This window comes from Chinchilla lanigera, unplaced genomic scaffold (genome assembly GCF_000276665.1).
Source record: "Chinchilla lanigera isolate Chin_1 unplaced genomic scaffold, ChiLan1.0 scaffold00015, whole genome shotgun sequence".
Lineage (NCBI taxonomy): Eukaryota > Metazoa > Chordata > Mammalia > Rodentia > Chinchillidae > Chinchilla > Chinchilla lanigera.
The window spans coordinates 13,052,274-13,070,526 of record NW_004955416.1 but is presented as its reverse complement, the minus strand read 5'-3'; the positions used below and the strand labels follow the sequence as shown (position 1 = coordinate 13,070,526).

The 18,253-nt window shown below is 37.5% G+C and overlaps 1 protein-coding gene and 1 long non-coding RNA gene across 6 annotated transcripts in view; one reads left to right on the top strand and one right to left on the bottom strand.

Moving 5' to 3' along the window:
- Positions 1-18,253, top strand: part of Adamtsl3 (ADAMTS-like 3) — a 314,808-nt gene that overhangs the window by 62,434 nt on the left and 234,121 nt on the right. The window lies entirely within an intron of this gene.
- Positions 1-18,253, bottom strand: part of LOC102026423 — a 47,903-nt gene that overhangs the window by 6,045 nt on the left and 23,605 nt on the right. For both annotated transcript variants that reach the window (XR_260376.1, XR_001233326.1), the window contains exon 3: positions 1,798-1,898. This is a non-coding gene — a long non-coding RNA (uncharacterized LOC102026423). The remainder of the gene's footprint in view (positions 1-1,797; positions 1,899-18,253) is intronic.

Genomic DNA, 18,253 nt, shown 5'->3' with positions numbered 1-18,253 from the left:
TAATCACCTTGACTTGTGATTTACAGAGCACGCTGTTTTCAACATTTCACTAGGTATATGCAGATCAAAACATCATACTGTATACCTTACATATACAATTTTTTACTTAAGAATCATAACAAATGGGCCCACTACTTTTATGGTAATTGGTCTTCCCAGAAATGATCCCGAACACCAAGAAGCTGCTAAGTTATTTTCTGGGCCTCTTGTTTCAAGGCTGTAATGTATGTTTTCCATTTAAAAAGAGTTTAACTAAAAGTGATACTCAGAAGGGACTCCCTTCATTACCTGGGAAATAACAAATTTCCCTGATGGTGGCAGATGAATGAGTCATCACTGTGTATTTTCTCTGCTTAACAGATGCTTCTTTTGTCAGATCGAAAGAAGTAACATACAAGAGTAAAGCTGACATTTAAAGAAACGAATTGGGATGAACATTATTCCTTAAATTTTTAATTCCCCCCCAAATTATATTCTGTTTAAAGAATGATAGGTGATTATCCATACCATGGCTAATGCTTTCACATTTATTAATGAATTCAGATTACCAGAAATATTCTAGAACTCTGTTAGGAACTGTGTAAACAATACTTAGCCCTTTTTAAGCAGTTGCTTGCATTCCATAAAACCATTATTTTTATTCCTTTGACATTTCAGAGAAATGGGCTTTATTAAATTTTCCCCAGTTGTATTCAGTTATCTTTGTATTTCTTATATAGGGCTGACTTTTCATCAGAATATCACACATACCTGTTTCTCTTTCTTTGTGTGAGAGAGGCATGTTTCTTTAGAAACCGCCAGCTTAGGATATAGTGTCACTCCGAATGTGATTCCTGTCAGACTACAGTGAGCACAGGTAATGGATATTGTCATAAATGACATTTGGTTCATTAGAATCTGTCAAAATGGGCCAGGTAAATTATGACTCCTGGAAAGAGCACAATACAGCATTGTATTGGAGAAACACACTTTCAAGGAATTCCTGAGCTGGTATTTATTACAACCTGCCACATCATTTCCATTTTCTGTGTTTCATTAAATTTACCGTCTGGGTGCAATCACAAGAGTGAAATGGTTGGATGTAGTGTAAAGTATCCCTTTAACCTTTCTAAACAAAAATGAATTGAATCATTCATTCAGTCAAGACAAGTTGAGCACCCACCGTATACCAGCCCTCAGGATAAAATGAGTAATAAGACAGTTTCTATTCCTAACTAGTGGAGACAAATGTTCAAAACAAATCCTACTGCAATGTAGTTGGAAAGGTTCTAATAATACAGATGAGGAAGTGGACTGGAAGGTTTCCTTCGTGAGACTTAGTCATGAGTGTCTACAAATTAGGTGCTGACCACGTCGGGAGAGACTGTGAGTCACAGCTCTTAAATGTGATTGGAATTCTGGGGCTGGTGCTAAGTTAATTGTTCTTTGGCATTTTTGTGGACTGTACATATTACATGGATGGAATTTAATGTCGCTGTAACTCACCAGAGACAGTTTGTGGGTCTAGAGGTTTGGAAAACAGCGTGCTCTGTAATGTGTCACATTTTAGCACAAATCTTTCAAATGGTTGTGGCCCATCTCACAGGCTGGAGAAACTAGTTTTGATTAAATTTACGAGGGGTGATTTTATTTAAAAATCTCTAGTTTATTGACAGCATCCATACTTCATAAAATAGGGTGCATGATTCTAAATTTCATATGAGTAAAAATTGTTATTCTTGACATCTATTTTGAGCACTTTAGATCATTTATTTGGCGTAGAGTCCAGGAAAAGCAAGAAAGTGACTTGGATACCACCTTCAGGAAGGCCCAGGGACTCTTCCCTCTGGACAGACATCTGGCATGGTACATGAGGAGTAGACTCTTCAGGCAGACAGTTGATTAAAGCTTGGTAGCCTCTGAAACAAAAGTTAATTTTTTTTTGCTTTATAATGATGCTTTACTCACAGCTTGAAACATTTTTCACTGTAAAATATAGACTATGAGCTCATAATGGCTCTAAGTCCAGAAAATAATTTTTATGGCAACAATTTGCAATGTATCTGTGTGGGTGCCTTAAATGGGGAAAGTCTTCAACGTATACTTTGCAAAGTGTAAAGAATATTTCATAATTCTTTCTTGAGCCTTCAGAATCTGAGTGAAGATAGCAATTGGAAGGATTTTATTGTGTTGCCCGTGTAACCCACCATGGTAATAGGGATTTGTAGAAACTTTCACAGTTTATGACACTAGCAAGAGCCATGATATAAAATAATATTTGGTTAACTTTAAAAAAGTTTTCGTCCTCTATCACAAAGTTGGTATTGGCATATCCAGGACAGAGCAAGGCTCCCAACGAGTTAGAAGTCTGGGTTCTCTGGGCCTGGAACTGGTCATAAAGGAGTCACTTACCCAAGTAGCCAGAGTGGTTGCATCACAGAACCTGTGCGTGGTTATGCTGGGCTGCACTCTGCTGGTGGTGGGGGCACACCGGGAACAAACAGCCTCTTGCCTTGTACGTCGGCATAAGGGGTTTAGAATTCTTCTACCCCACCCGGCGCAAGCATAAGCCATTGTGGGAGCTAAAGAGAACGAGTTTCCTCTTCAGACCCCAGAAGATATTTGCCCAGCCTGCCCCCAGGGGTCACTCTCAACTTGGGAATGAGGCTGTGGATGGTGGATGCATCCTTTCACTGGGTCCTCCTCTCCGGCGAGGACGATTTTCCTGTCAGGTATGGAGTCTGCTGTCCAGCTTCTCTTTGAGCACTGTCAGCGGGTGAGGAGGCTGAAGTCTTCCTCCCTGTTCTCTGATAGGACCCTGCTGTCGACTGAGCTCCGCCTATACCTGTATTATTTATTTCATGGACAGGAAGATGCTGTCAAGCATCAGAGGAGTTCTTATTTTACAAAATTATATCTAATATTAAAGGTACCTGTAAGATTATAGGAAACAAACCAGAAATACTGTAGATGATAAAATAAAGTATATAATAAAACCAGGAATAAGACTGCAATAGAAATCCACATCGCAGAGCTCTCTACATATTGCTCTAGGATAGAAGGGACACAAATAATTCTGAGCTTTCTTTAAAGGCTGATCACAAAATACAGTTTATGTGTGTGTTTATTTTTTAAAAAATTACAGTGAAAGACACATCGCTCTCAATCTCCCTCACAATTCCTCCCCTCACTTCAGTTACACCTATCCCATTGTTCTTGCCATTTTCTGAAGCAGTTCTGGAAATCCTCTTTCCTGAGTATCTGTATGAGGTGAATACTACTGCTGAGTGCCTACCGATGGAAAGGCAGTGTCCCGAAAACATCGCTGTGTTTTCCACCCTATTCACTAGATCTGGCACCCTGAGACTGGCTCGTCTCCAAATTCAAAATGACCACAAAAAGTAACAGGACAGCAAGGCAGCTACAACAGGGAAGAGACACTCGGGAAAGAGGACTCCAGAAGACATCTTGGCAGGAGAAGCACAGTGGCAGAATTCACATGGTCCGTGAGATAATAAACACTGACTCTCAGGAGCAACACATCTGCTTCTTCTAAGATGGAAAAAAGTTACTTATTTTAATAAGGAAATCATCTCTGGTCCGCAAAGATCAGGGCATTCGATTTTGAAAAGAAACCTTTCAATGTCAGGTTTCATAAACCGTGCTTACCACTGCCATTTCATAATAATTATTTTACAGAAGCTTCTCCTTTTAAGAATTTTCTTACAAGTACTTACAGAGACATTTGGGATCAATAAGAGATTTTTAAAAGCTAAAGCACATGTATTTTTTAGGCATCTCAGTTACTTAAAGGTTGGTTGGCTTGTCTTTTTTTTTTTCTCTACTAAGCAATTTCTGTCAAACCCATTTACAAAAGGATAGGACACATAGTCAACTAAGCCAGATTTGAGTAAGCATGATCTGCTGGTGACAAGAAGGAAACACTCCTTTTTAAAATACGTACAATGTTCAGAAGTCTTTGGGTAGACACAGCTCTATGGTTTGTACCTAGATGTTCCCCCAAAGCCTCATGTGCTCGTAGGTGGGGTTTTTCAGAGGTGGTTGGATCTATGGTGTGTTAATATGGACTAAGGGCATGATGCTGGGATTAAGGGTGTGTGGTACTAAGTAAGTCCACTGATTGGAATTAGTATAGTTCTGGGTGTAATTTAATGGATTTGCTGAAGACAGAAGCCCCACCCTGGTTGTGGGTGGTATCACACAAAGGCTTAGAGCCTAGATGGGATAAAAGGGAAAGAGAGGCTCAATGCTCCTTCCTCACTGTGTCCTGCCTACCCTGCCATGGACTGTTTCTCCTCTGTGATTCTGCTGTGGCACCCTGCCTTGGATCCTGCTGGCTATGGATGGAAACCTCTACAAACTGAGTTAAGTAAATCTTTCCTCCTTTAACTTTGGGTGTTGGGTAGTTTGTCTCAACAACAAGAAAAGTAACTAAGACATACGTGTTACCAATAAAGTACAAAAACACTTAGTTCCCTCTTACTGAGGCCTAATTACATGGCAGAAGGGATTGGGGAAAGCCATGCTCATGGCAAAAGCAAAAGCAAAGGAGAAATAATCCCTGTGACTTGATATACAGTAGCTATTCTAAGCACAAGAGAAAGTAAAGTTGACCAGACTCAATATATTTTATTTTGCTAGAACATAAATGAGTAATACAGGCATCCATCCCCACAGCTTCATACAATATGTTGTCCTGACTAATAAGCTGGTGTTTGCATACAGGATAAAGTGTTCTTTCCGTTCCTCAGTAATCATGGTGGGACTGTACTGGATTTTCTATAAGTCATGGCAGTTATGTCCTCCCAAAAGAATATTTGGTAACATGGGACATGTAGAATATTTAATGATTAACACATTATATTTTAAAAATTAGACCTCATGTCAAAGAAAATGAAAAAATAGGTACGTTTTACAATGAATTTAAAACTTAACACATGGGACTTGGATCAAGATAATAATTCATAATTTTGCTTCTAAATCACTGGATATTTCATATCTTATGAAACAACCTCAAAGATATGTGAAGAGCAGTAACTCTAGGGCAGTCTTGGAAAAGGAGAAAAAGTTGTACCATCAAAGTGAAAATTTCTAGAAGATTTTTTTTTTAAAGCAGAGCTTTTGTGTCTGTGGAGAAACAAGAGTATAGGAAACTAGCCTAAAATGTATTCAGGAGGAAGTCTGTGGTGGGAGCCATGCTGCGGACATCTGAAGGGTCAGCAGATCAAGGGAGGTGGCAGGAGAGAGAGCAGGACGCTGGCCTGTGAGAGCTGAGTGGGGGATGGCAGTAAGTGGATTCTCTGAGGTCAGGGAGTTAGGCTTCTACTCCACGTAGCCAGTGGCCCCTAGGAGAGAGAGGGAGACTGCAACCTAGAAGCACTGCAGCTGTATTCGATCAGACCACACCTCCATGCCCCTCTACCTCCAGTATGAGGCAATCAGTGTTAGTATCCACTGATGAACGAATGCTTAAGCAGAAAGAGAAGAGTTTGACCAAGAGCGAACATGATGGGTACAACAGAAGGGTTAGAATCTGGAGAAACAGAACCCCCCAAGGAGACAGAGGGTTGTTTAATAGCACAGTTGATTTGTATCCTCAGCTCATGTTAAGTGAAGGAGGTGATAGGATATCCTGGACATTAAAAATTTCATTCCAAGAAGAGGTTGGCTGAAAAGCAGCATAGAAATAGCTGTAAGTCATCTTACCGACCTGGACAATTTAACCATTAGATTTTTTTCAGAAAACAATGTAAAAGGAATTAGAGTTTGGAAATATGGGGGAAAATAGGGACAGAAAGTTCTAAGATAAATCTATGAGTAGAGTATCTGTTCAGGTTCATCAAATTACTTCCCCAAACCCTCTCTGAAACAGTTAACCCAGGCCATACCTGTCAGCACAGTAACAACAAAAATAAGAATCTAACAAAAGGAAAACATGAAACCCAAGACATAGAGATGAGCAGAGAAACTAGTCAAACTTGGAGCTTAGCCTAATTAAAAAAATATATATTTTACCAGGAAGTATTACATAGTTCAAAATTCAAAATGACTATTTAAAACTCTTCCTATCCATGTTCCCTAATCAGTAGGTCTCTCCTCAGAGGAAGCCAGTAGTATCAGTTCTTAGATTTCCTGCAGGAGGTATTTTGCATATATATGAGCAAAATTTGTCTATGTATGTATGTCACTGCTACTTTTTATGTCAGCTGATAATATGCCATATACAGTATTTTGAGCCTCCTAAAATTCTTTTTCAGTAAGCATTGTGAAATCAAGATTTGTTAAGCTTCTGTTTCTTTTAAAGAAATTTAATTTTTTAAAAAAATACTTAATGTATTTAATCGTGAAATTTGTTAAAATACATAGTTTAGAAGGATGAAATAAGGGCTACTAATTTCAGTCCACAAGACAAAATAAAACAAACTAGATTGAAAAAAAAATGTGATCATTACAACAAAAGGCAAGATAGGAAAAACAGGAAATAAAACAAGAGTGTGATAAGTGGAGAACAAAATAAATGTAATGGTTAATCTTGACTGTCAACTTGATTGGGTAAGAGATGCCTAGCAGGTTAGTGAGAACTCTTCTGGGTGTATCTACAGGGGTGTTTCCAGAGATGACTGGCACATAGGCCAGCAAATTGAGGGGAAAGACCTGGCCTGACTGTGGGCGACAACACCCAGTAGGTCATAGCATGGATGGAATGAAAAGGGGAGAGGAGGGAAATGGTTTATATTTAAAAAGCTCCATCCTGCTTGAGCAGGTGAGTCTTTTGCCATATTTATATATTTATTTCTCTGTCTTTGTCTTTCTCTTTCTCTCTCCATGCTATGCTATTGGGTTTTTTCCTCTAGAGAACCCTAACCAATGCCATAAGATAGCTGAAAAATATAAATGTCAAAATTAAATTATATAAGTTAAATATCTTTATAAAAATGCAGATTTGAGATATACTTAAAACAGTAACTATTTTTTATAATATGTAGAATCATGCAGAAGGATTGAAAATAAGTGAATAGCAAAACATGCATCACTATTAAAAGATAGTATAGGAATATTAATATTAAAAATAGTTTGATGCCAAAAATATTAAACTGGAGAGAAATATTTTGCCTTGATAATACTATAAAAAGGATCATTAATTTGTATGCACAGAACAAGAATAGTTATAGAATGTATTGAGAAAAGTAGAAATACAGAAAAAAGTTGTACAGTGACAATTATCCTGGAACACTTAGTCTACCTTTTACAAAGATCTGTGGAAAAAATTGACAAAATGTGGGTGATTAAGATCTAGACGTGTTGGGTGTTTTCAGAATTTTGTGTTCTAAAGATGATGCCTTTTCAATTTTTTGGAATGCTTACAAAAATGATTAAGTACTAAAATACAAAAAATTCAATAAATTCCACAAGCAGAAATCATATGGTTTATATTCTCCAACCTCAGTACAATAGAATTATATATTTACCACAAAAATGTAACCTAACCACACCAACTCTATCCATTTCGAATTTGAAAATACCCTTTTTGTGAAGAAGAATCCAAACTGAAATTACCAATTGTTTAGAAATGAAAGATCTACGAGAACTACATATAAAAATTTGTGGGCTTTTGCCAAAATAATAGAAAACGTTATGACCTTAAAGGCAGAGCATATTAAAAATGAAAGTACATAAACATATGTTCAACTAAAAAGTGTAGAAGCACAGCAAAATGACACATAAGAGAATGATGATAAGAGCAAAAATGATAAAATAGGAAAGTATTATCCACATAATAATATGCTTCCCCACAGCTAAAAGCTCTTTCTTTAGGAAGATCAGTAAAATACACCAACTTTTGGTACATCTGGCTCAGAATTTTTTTTAAAGGAAACAAACATTAGAAACTAGTAGGATAGAATCACTGATACAAAAGATTATAAATTGTGAGCAGCTATTATGTATCACTTTATGATTAAACACAATGGATAATTGAGAGATAAGATACAATGGTTAATTCAAAAGTGAAATCCAAATTCTTAAAAAAGATGAGAAAAACTGAGTACACTGACATCAACAGAAAGAGTTGAAAAGCAGTCAGCTGTCTATAGCTCAGAAAGAGACAAAGGACTTCTAAAAAGCTAATGTAATGCTGATAGCATACCATCAAAGATAGCCCAGAAAATTACAGTCCAATCTTATGGATCAAATGATAATATTCTTAGTAAATTATATTAATAAATATAAATAAGTTATATTAATTATAATACTTTCAATATTGTATCATATCAATAAATTTTAATAAATTGAATCAAACAGGATTTCTTTCATTTTTTGGTTAAAACATCATTATCTAAATGTGATCTTTTTTCCCCTAGGGACGAAAGAAATGTTTAAACATCCATTATGAACAGACTAAAAAGTAAGTCATTAATAGATTACAGAATTATCTCAGTAATTATCATGAGGCATGTAATAAAATTCAACACAGAATACTACTTTTAAAAAGTTTATTTTAAGATGGGTTCTTGCTGTGTTGTGCAGGCTGGCCCCAAACTTCTGGCCTTAAAAGAGCCTCTTGCCTCAGCCTCCTATGTAACTGGGACTTTAGGTATTCACCACCATGCTTGGCTTAAATGTGTTTTAACACATTAGAACTGTAAGATAAATTTTTAAATGAATATTGTCAACCAGCATTGTAGTTGCTATTAAAACTTCCCACTGAAAGGAGGAAAGAGATAAGAGAATCATATAAGAAGAGCAATATGCATTGCAAATATACCAATTTATGAAAGAATATCAATATTAAATTAGAATACCTAACCAATGCAATAAGAAAAGAAAAATAATTGATAGAAACACTATAAAAAGGACACAAAACTATAATTATTTGAGAAACTATAATCAATTTAAGTGTTTAAACCATCTCAAAATCTGCTGAAGTTAAAAAGCAAGATCAGCACAGTGGATTTATTTTTCTTTATCAGTCCATATTTGCAGTACATAGTGATTATATTCATCATGGAGAGTTGGTATAGGTGCATAACACATCTCAATTTCTTTTGTTTTTTAATCCCCTTCATTTCCCTTTCTTCTTCCCTCTTTCCACCTCTTGGTCACCTTCCCTTTTGCAAAAGGTCTATCTTCCTTTTATCTTGGATTTAAATCAGAATATACTCAACACATTTGGTCTAGTAACTGCATAATTACCTTTATGTGTTCCAATTAAACAACATGTCTTCTGTTAAATACCCATGGGAAAATTTATTGAATATTAAATAAAGTTCTCAAGGAAAAGTCAGTAAATTCCCCCAGATAAGAGATAAATACCACATTTTCATCACAATGCATTAAAATTAGAAATATATAACAGAAGCAGTACTTGAATAAATCCAGCCACTTGTGAATTGAAAGAAGTCTCTCTTCTGAGCTACTAAGTGTTGGATCAAAGAACTAAAATCTGTGATTATAAAGTATATAGACAGTAGTGAAAATGAAAGATGAGCCTTCCTTATATTATACCTATAACCTTATTGTCTACATCCTGAGCTGTAATTAGAGAAAACTTCATTGGAAAGATTGAATAGAAACGAACTAAGCACTCAAGGATAAGAAAAAGAAAAATGCATTCAAAATTCATAAGTAAAAAATTAACATATTAAAAGAATTTAGCTCATTAGAAGAAATAAAATTTTGAAAGGCTCGATTTAAACTTACTTATTTGTGAAAAAGTAATAGAATAGATAAATGTCTAGTTAGTTTTAGCAGAAAAGGAATGAGGAAGTGCAAGTTCGCAACATCAGAACTAACAAATACAATAGATAAAATAGTACAGTAATTCTTGTTTTTATTTTAAAAAATTTAAAAAACTGACAAAAGAACAATGAAGACAAAAGCAAAACAACACAAAAACATAAAAAATGATACATGACCTCAAGACAAAATGATACGAATTTACAGTGGTTGCTCTATTACATACTGTTATCTTCAACAAAGTTGCTAAGTCCATTGGACTTAAGAATGTAAGATTGATCAAACAAGCAAAGACAGTAACAAAAAAATAAAAATAAAAAAAATAAAATTAGAAATGATGCAGAGCTTCACCATACAAAATGGTAGGCTTTCAACAACGGTTCTTATACTGTGTACTGTTTTCAGATCAGTCATTCTAATTACCAAATTCAAGCATGTAAAATTGGTCAAGAAAAAATATTTTAAGCATTGACTGTTCCTCTCAACAAACTACATACATCAGCAATACACCTATTCCAGCTCTCCTTGTATATACATATAAATTTTGTTTTTCATTTAAAAAAAAACCAACAAAAACAAATACATAAACAAAACAGCAATAGAGAGCAATAAAATTGATACAGAATTTCAAAACATGGTAATAGGATATTAACAATGGTTGTTATACTACACAATGTCATCTACAAAATGTTTGCACATATAACCAGATATAGGCATGCAAGATTGATCAAACAATACACATTAACAGTTCCTTTCAGTAAACTAACAGATATTAGTACTGTAATTATCCTAGCTATCTTGTGTATATATATATATACATATTTTTTCCCTCTTCCTTTTTCCTCTCCCCTCCTTCATCCAAGTTGCTCCTTCCTATTTGAGCAGTTTCTTTTCCCTTTCACAATATCTTATCATACCTTTCAGATTTTATTTACTCTTTCAGGTTCTTTTTTTTTTTTTTTTTTTTTGGTTTTTCTCCGGTACCGGGAACCGAACTCACGACCTTGCGCTTGCCAGGCAGGCGCTTTTGCCGCTGAGCTAAATCCCCAGCCCCTCTTTCAGGTTCTTATTGTAGGGAGGAAATACAATGTTTGCTCATGTGAATCTGATTTATTTCACTAATGAGTATGGTTTCTAGTTACATCCATTAACCTATAAAATCCTGGAGTTTATCTTTCTTTATGGCTGAGCAGTACTCCATTGTATAAAAATACCACTTCTTTTTTATCCATTTCTCAGTTGATGGACATTTGGGTTGTTTCCAAGATTTAGCTATTACAAATTGCACTGCTATAAACATAGGTGCACATATATCATTGTGGTATTATGTTTTCAGTTCTTCTGGAAAAATACCAAGGAGGGGAATAGCTGGGTTAAATAAGACCTCTCATCCTAGTTGAGCGAGGAATCTCCAGACTGATTTCCATAGTGGTTGCACCAGTCTACATTCCCACCAACAGTGGAGAAGTGTTTCTTTTTCCCCACAGCCCCTCCAGCATTTGTTATGGATTGATTTCTTGATGACAGCCATTCTCTCTGGGGTGAGATGGAATCTGTGTTGTTTTAATTCGCATTTCTCAAATGACTAATGATGGTGAACATTTTTTCATGTATTTATTTGCCATTTGTATTTCTTCATGTGAGAAGTATGTGTTCATCTCAGATGCCCATTTTTGTATTGGATCTTTGAATTTTGGGGGCCTGATTTTTTAAAATTCTTTATATGTTCTAGACAGGAGTTCTTTGTCTAAGGGACAGCTGACTAAAATATTTTCCCAATTCGTGGGTTTTCTTTGCACCCTGTTGGTGATTTCTTTTGATGTGCAAAAACTTTTCAATAAGATGAGATCCCAGTTGATTCTTTGAAGTATTTCCCGTGCAGTTTGGTTTGTGTTCATGAATTCTCTACCTACCTCTATGTCTTCAAGACTTCCATCTACTTTCTCTTCCATTAGATCTGGTGTTTCTGTTTTAATATTTAGATCTTTAAGCCATTTTGACTTTATTTTGGTGCATGGTGATAGGCTTGGGTCTAGTTTTAGTCTTCGGCATATGGAAATCCAGTTTTTTCAGCACCATTTATTAAAGAGGCTATCTTTCTTCCAGTGAACCTGATACAGTAATTCTTGATAAGCATGAATTTCTTATTTTGTAGTCATCTATGTTTTCCCTTGTAGTACTAGTTCTGTATTTTTGCATTTCAGAGATCTTTCCTGGTTGTGTTTCCCTGGGTTTTTTGATTTTTTTTCCAAAGATTTTGCTGGATGTGGGGGGAGCACGTTCAGTCTGAGAAGAGATCTGACCAGCTAATATGTTGACTCAGGAGCACCCAGGACAGATGTCTACTTATGTAGCACTGACTGTAACTATGTCACACGGCTACTTGTGCTGCAGAGGAAACTGAGAAAATGGGAAAGCTGTTGTCATACCGAATTATGATTCATCTGCTTGGGATTCTGTTGGTAAACCAAGGAGGACGGTATAGTTATTGGAGTCATCTATCTATGTCTTGTCAAACTCCTACATGCATTTGTTTTGCCACAAGAAAGGTCAGCCTGGGATATAAACAGAATAACTGGACCCAAGTCAGCAACTACTGGGTGACAGAGTCACCCAGAATGGCTCAGAATGCTGGGTCAATAGTTTTCAACCGTGGTGCCAACTATTTTAATCATGGTCCGTTGTTTATGCTCCTGACTATTTTTCAGGTAGCCTGTGTCACCTTAGGAAGGACCCTGGGTGATGTAAATGACATTGACAGTGCTGGTTACACGATGAACTGGTCTGAAAATAATACACTTCAAGTTTGGAGTAGTTTCTAATATTTTAAAAAAGGTCAAGTGAAATAAGACATGTCTCCCCCCCCATCCCAATGGCATAAATCATTTCCAAGACTGTAAGACAAAGCTTTGTCGTGGATTTTCTGGGAGGAATTTAGAGGCGAAGACTTTCTCATCATTTATCTCTAGGTAAACACCAACATTTTCTGCCCAAGGTAGCAGAAGGGACTGGATGGACTGGGTTTGAAAGGAAGCTGTGTGGAAATGAGTTAAACATTTTCAGCACACACTCAAACACCAATGTTTTTTTGCCTCTAAACTTTGAATTAATCTATATACACTTCTTGTCTGACTCAGAATGCTGGGCCAGTACTTTTCGTTGTGGTACCAATGACTGTCATTGATATTTATGGTGGTTCCATTTTCCTTGCCTAATATAATACTGAATGATGGGACTTTTGATCTCTGGTTAGTTACTTCTTATTTCCACAATTTTTCCTCTTTAATTTTGTATGTTTAGAGTTTGTGTGTGTTTATAATTACACATATAGATATGTTTGGGTACTTAATAATGTGCTTCTCTTTGTCTTTCTAAATAAATTGCTTTAGCCCGAATTGGCTCAATGCAAAACAAACAAACAAAAAAGCTAGGTGGCTTAGGGGTCACTTGGGAAATGATACCCCCTGCATGAGGTTCACAGGGCTGGGCTCTGCCGCAGGTCTCTGAAATCTCATCCAGGCCACAACTGAGGTTTTCTGCATTCTTGGTCTTCCCCATTTGCGCCCCCAGCCTGTCTGGCTTTCCATAGCTGCTCATCTTTTACTTCCTCTTTCCTAGCTTGGAAAGGGTGTTGAAATAAATTTTCTTATCAGGAGCCACGAGGCAGTAGCAGTAGCATCTCGCTTTGGACGGTTTCTGCCCTGGCAGGAGAGACGGTCTCAGTCAGTTTTTCTGTTCCCTGTCCATCAGACTTCCAGCCGGGTACCTGCCGGCTCTGTGTATGGCCAGTGCTGTGGCCCTCGCTGCCTTGCAGCTGTAGGGGCAGTGTCTGTGAACGAAGGACTCGCTCAACATCAGCCTTGCAGTTTTGTTCCCTGCGGGTTGAGGCAATTCCTCCCTCCTTTTCCGAATGTGTGCGTGGGTCACAACATTTAAAAACTGGCTCTAGCTGCTGATCCTGGGTTCTCGTTTACTTTTTGTCTATCTTGTGAAAGTTGCTCTGATCCAGTTTTAATGAAGATAAACCTACATCTCCCAAACATCCATTGTTCTCCAGGAGAGAGAAAACAGAGGGATCCTTGGCTTGGTGGTGAGGATGGAGGAGTGGCTCCTGTTTCAGAACACGGGTGGGTCGTGCTGGATGGATGGGTGGAGCAGCCATCAGGTCTGGCAAATCCAGACTCTCTGGCACCAGAGGGGCAGCTCTCAGCAAGTGTCTGCTGGCGTCTTCTGGAGAGTTTTTGGCATGAAAGAAAGATCTTGTACAACATTTCTCATATGTCATTTCCCTTAAGCAAAACATTTTTCTTTCTCCCCTTCTCCTCTCCCGTGTCTGAGAATGCAAAAGGAAACTTAATCTCCTTTATGCTGAAGGGCATGGCACCTCCAAGGTGCCGTGGCTGTGTATTCCATGCCTACTATAAGAACTCTGTGGGGACAGGGTGCTTTGCTGTCCGGGGACTGTAGTGGGTAGAAGAAGAGGAATAACAAATAGAGGTGTGATTGAAACATATGGTGAAAGTTTACATGTAAAAAAGTATATCACAGTAAAAGACCCATTCCCATCCATCCACTTCAAAATCCTACCCTTTACTCCAAACACACTGTATTGTTCTTGGCAATATGTTTTTTAGTGTAATAGGTGTTTTAAAAATGTAAGCATTCACCATAGTTCGTGATCACCCCTTGTAAAGTAAGTGACCTGATCAGTGTGCTGCAGAACTTTTGGAGAGCAGCAGGCTGGGAAGCGGACCGTGAAGGACCATGGGTGGGGAGTGTTTTGGGGTAGGGAGAGGGTTTTCCTAAGAGCAGGCTCTGAGAGGAGTTCAGCATTCAGGGTTTTTATTTGGGAGTCCTTGGTATTGACACCCATGGAGGGAAGGGACGGAACAGGATGGGCAGAGGGAGAGGTCAGCCATGGCCTACCCACCAGGGACTCTGGAGCAAGTGTCCCCCCAGTTGGGGTAAGATGCCAGGCCTTTGTTCCCATCTTTGGCTTATGGATATCTGTGGGGTCAGAGAGGGTGGGGTGCTGCGCCTCTGTTTTGGAGCAGTAATGGAAGTGACCGAGCTGATGGATATTCTTCAAGGCCAGCTTTCAGTTTTCCACTGAGCAGGGTCTGACTCTAGGAGAGATGCTTTCTAGCACCGAGTCAGTCCCTGGAAAGGCTGGTAACTGTTTGATCATACTGTCCTGCAGCTCAGGCATCATGAGCCCCCCTGAAGGGGATTCTGGGAAAGGGTGTGTCAGTCAGTGTGTCACCAAATGAAGAATGGCAGATCCACCACGATGACCTGGACTGTATGGAAGTGCAGCTGGAGGTAGTGTGGGAGGTGTCAGTAGAGGCAGAAGGTAGAGGGTCCTGAGTGTCAAGCTAACTTTGCCCTCTGAGCCTTAGGAATCTGCTGATAGTTTGAGCACTGGATAGGTAGGACAGGTGTGAATTATATTTTGAAGGGATACAACTGGCTTAGACCTATAGGAGGAAAGCAGCAAGAGGTTCAAAGGAGAAAGGTGGCTGCTGACTAGTATTCATGAAAGTGAGTGTGAGAGTTAGTGGGAAAGAGTCCTGACTCACAAGTTAACATAACCATCTTCTGGCCTAGCTCGCTGCCACTGAGTTGGCTTGTCACTTCTCTTCTTGGGCCTTTGTTTCAACATCTGTAAAAATGATAAGGCTGGAAGTCCCTATCCAGCTCTAATAGTTTGTGCTTCTGTGTTAAAATTATCTATTTATTTGTGCTTCTTAATTTGTGTCCTCAGGGAAAATATTGAAAGCTAAACCACACTTTTGGAAACTTTGGTTTGGATATTTGTCTATTAATTGGTTCCTCCACTTCTCTGTATTTCCACATAAATGTTGAACCCAATGGATTATGGATTCAAGCTGAACCAAAATTATGTATCAGCTACTACAAGCCTGCAGGTTTTGTTTCTTGGTCAATTACATGTCTAGTAACTTAGCCCAGCTCCACAGAAGACAGAATCTGCTTTCCTTATTGCACAGAGATGGAATGTCTTCACCTAAGCTTCTGCTTAAATAATAATGAAAAGAGGATTAACACTGGCAATAAAGAAATAAGCCAACTTGAGCCCAGACTTATTGAGGACTTGAGTAAGATGTATTTCTTTCTCCCTTGTGAATTCTGTGTCCGAACTTGGTGACCTGTCCCTAATCAACAGCTAATCTAGGGAAGAACAAAAATAAGACCATAAGCAAAAGAGATAAGCTCATAGATCAGGACCCTGGTTTCATTCTGTTTCAAAATGATTAGTAGAGAAAGTTTTCTGTGTTGAAGAAATTTTAATTCTTTGATTCATTGACTAAAAAGTTGGCTTTGTCTGTAGATGCATTTATTAAAATATTAAATCTATTCATGTATTTGTTCATTAAGTTATTAATTCGTGAAGTCATTTAGTAAGTGTTTTCATTTAATGATTCCTATGTCAGGTACCATTGTAATTGCTGGAGATACACTGCCAGGTAAAATCAGGTAAAAGTCCAATTTTATGCAGTCTAGTCAATGAGGCAGACATTACTCAGATAGTCATGTGGTTTGCTCTTTAATTACAGACTAAAGTCAGATAAGATTTCTGTGAGGAAGTAATAGTAGAGCCGAGCACTGAAAGATGAAAACACAGTGGGCTAAATGAACTAGATGGGGTTGGATTATTGCTTCAAGTTGTTGATGAATATAATTTCAAAGTTATTAAAATTTCAGCACTTAGATTATTATGGACAAAAAGAAAAGCCCAGATAATGACTTTACCAAGTGTTAGAGATCATCCAGTAAGTCAGAAGCAAGCCAAGTCATGGTGGCCTTGGAATAAACTCTTAAGTGATAAGGAGGTGGATAGGATTCTGTTTGGCGCCTTGTTGGCAGGTGTGGGTCAACAGGATTAGGAGCTCCTGGTCTGGGCAGATCAAGCACCAAAAGGGCCACACGACATACAGACCTGCGGGTGGCCGTGCTCTTCTCTGATGTAGTTTTCCCCATTATATTCTGGTCTTTTCCAAGAAGGTGGGAAACTGTGTTAAAAAATTCAACATGTTGGATATACAGACTGACATGAAATGAAAACAACATACAGTAACCTCATACTTGGATGCAGAATCTATAATGAATACAGAGAAAAAAACTGCAAAAGTGATGCTGTTTGAGCGAATTACCTTAAAACTTGATCCACCGTCGAATTCCCATTCATCACCTAACCCTAAGTGTAAGGGAAGTTCCCCTTTTATAATGGTAAGGGGCAGAATCCACCTTCCCGGTGGGGACAAATGCAAGCCTAGAAGGGAAACTCCTTCTGCAAGGGGTAAAAATCATCAGCACCATGAGGAATGTGAAAATATTCTGTGTCATAAAAAACTATATTCTAAGGAGGTAAAGAAAAAATATTTAGAAGGTAATTTAGTGCATGAAATTTCAAATAACATTTCATTTGGCTGTTGATGCAATTGAAGAAAACATCAAGTGTCTCAAACAACAAAGTGAGAGGATAGATTTCAAAATGACTAGAAGTGTATGAGATTAGCAACATATAAAAACAATTAGTGTTGATGAGATGGAAATGCTTATTATCTTGCTTTGTCATTGCATATTGTATACAGGTATTGAATTAACATAGTGTGCCCCACAAAGATATACAAATATTATGTATCAATAAAAATAGAGTTAACATATGCTGTGGAAGGATTGGCTAGCTTTAGAATCAATGAAGAATACAGTTGACATTATAGAATATTTAATCATTGGGCAGATAACAAAGACATCAAAATGCTGAAGAGAAGAGATAAGTTATTTTGTTTATATTTCCTCTTGTTTCTGTAATTTTTGACTCATTCTTTTATCATATTCATATTTTTGGTGTGGGGTCAGAGTTTTGTTTATTTTTGAGACTTTCTATATGGAACATATTTTGCTTAAATTCATTCTCTTTGATGATGTTGAAAGTTTAAATTCTCTTTTAAGAAAATTCATACTAGATATTTTCACAGTTTATCAAATACATGATTAAATCAATTACATGATTCATTTAATGTAAAGTTATATTGTATGTGTGTATGAGGATGTGCGTGCTGACCTAAATATATACACACTTTACACATAAACTTCCTTTAACCAACAAGATTTTTGGTTTTGCTTTTAACTTTATTACCATATTTCTAATGGTTATTTATAGCATTGATGTCTAACAGAGCTTCCTGCAATCATGGAAATTTTCTGTGTTCTTATTAATACAGTAGCTACTAGTCATATGTGCATAACAAGAGCTTGAATTGAAGCCAAGCTCAAATTATGAATGTAGTAAAAAATCTAACATAGATCATACAGTGCCTAGGAGTTATCATACTCCTTTGATAGTGTTATATGCAATCTATTAGAGTTTACACAAATATTTCCCTTCCCTCCAAATTGTGGAGATGACTGTGCGTATACTCACTGTTAAGTTTATTAACTTTCATCCAGATTCAACACAAGTGGACCCTTCCCCAGGTAACCCCGTGCATTCCCA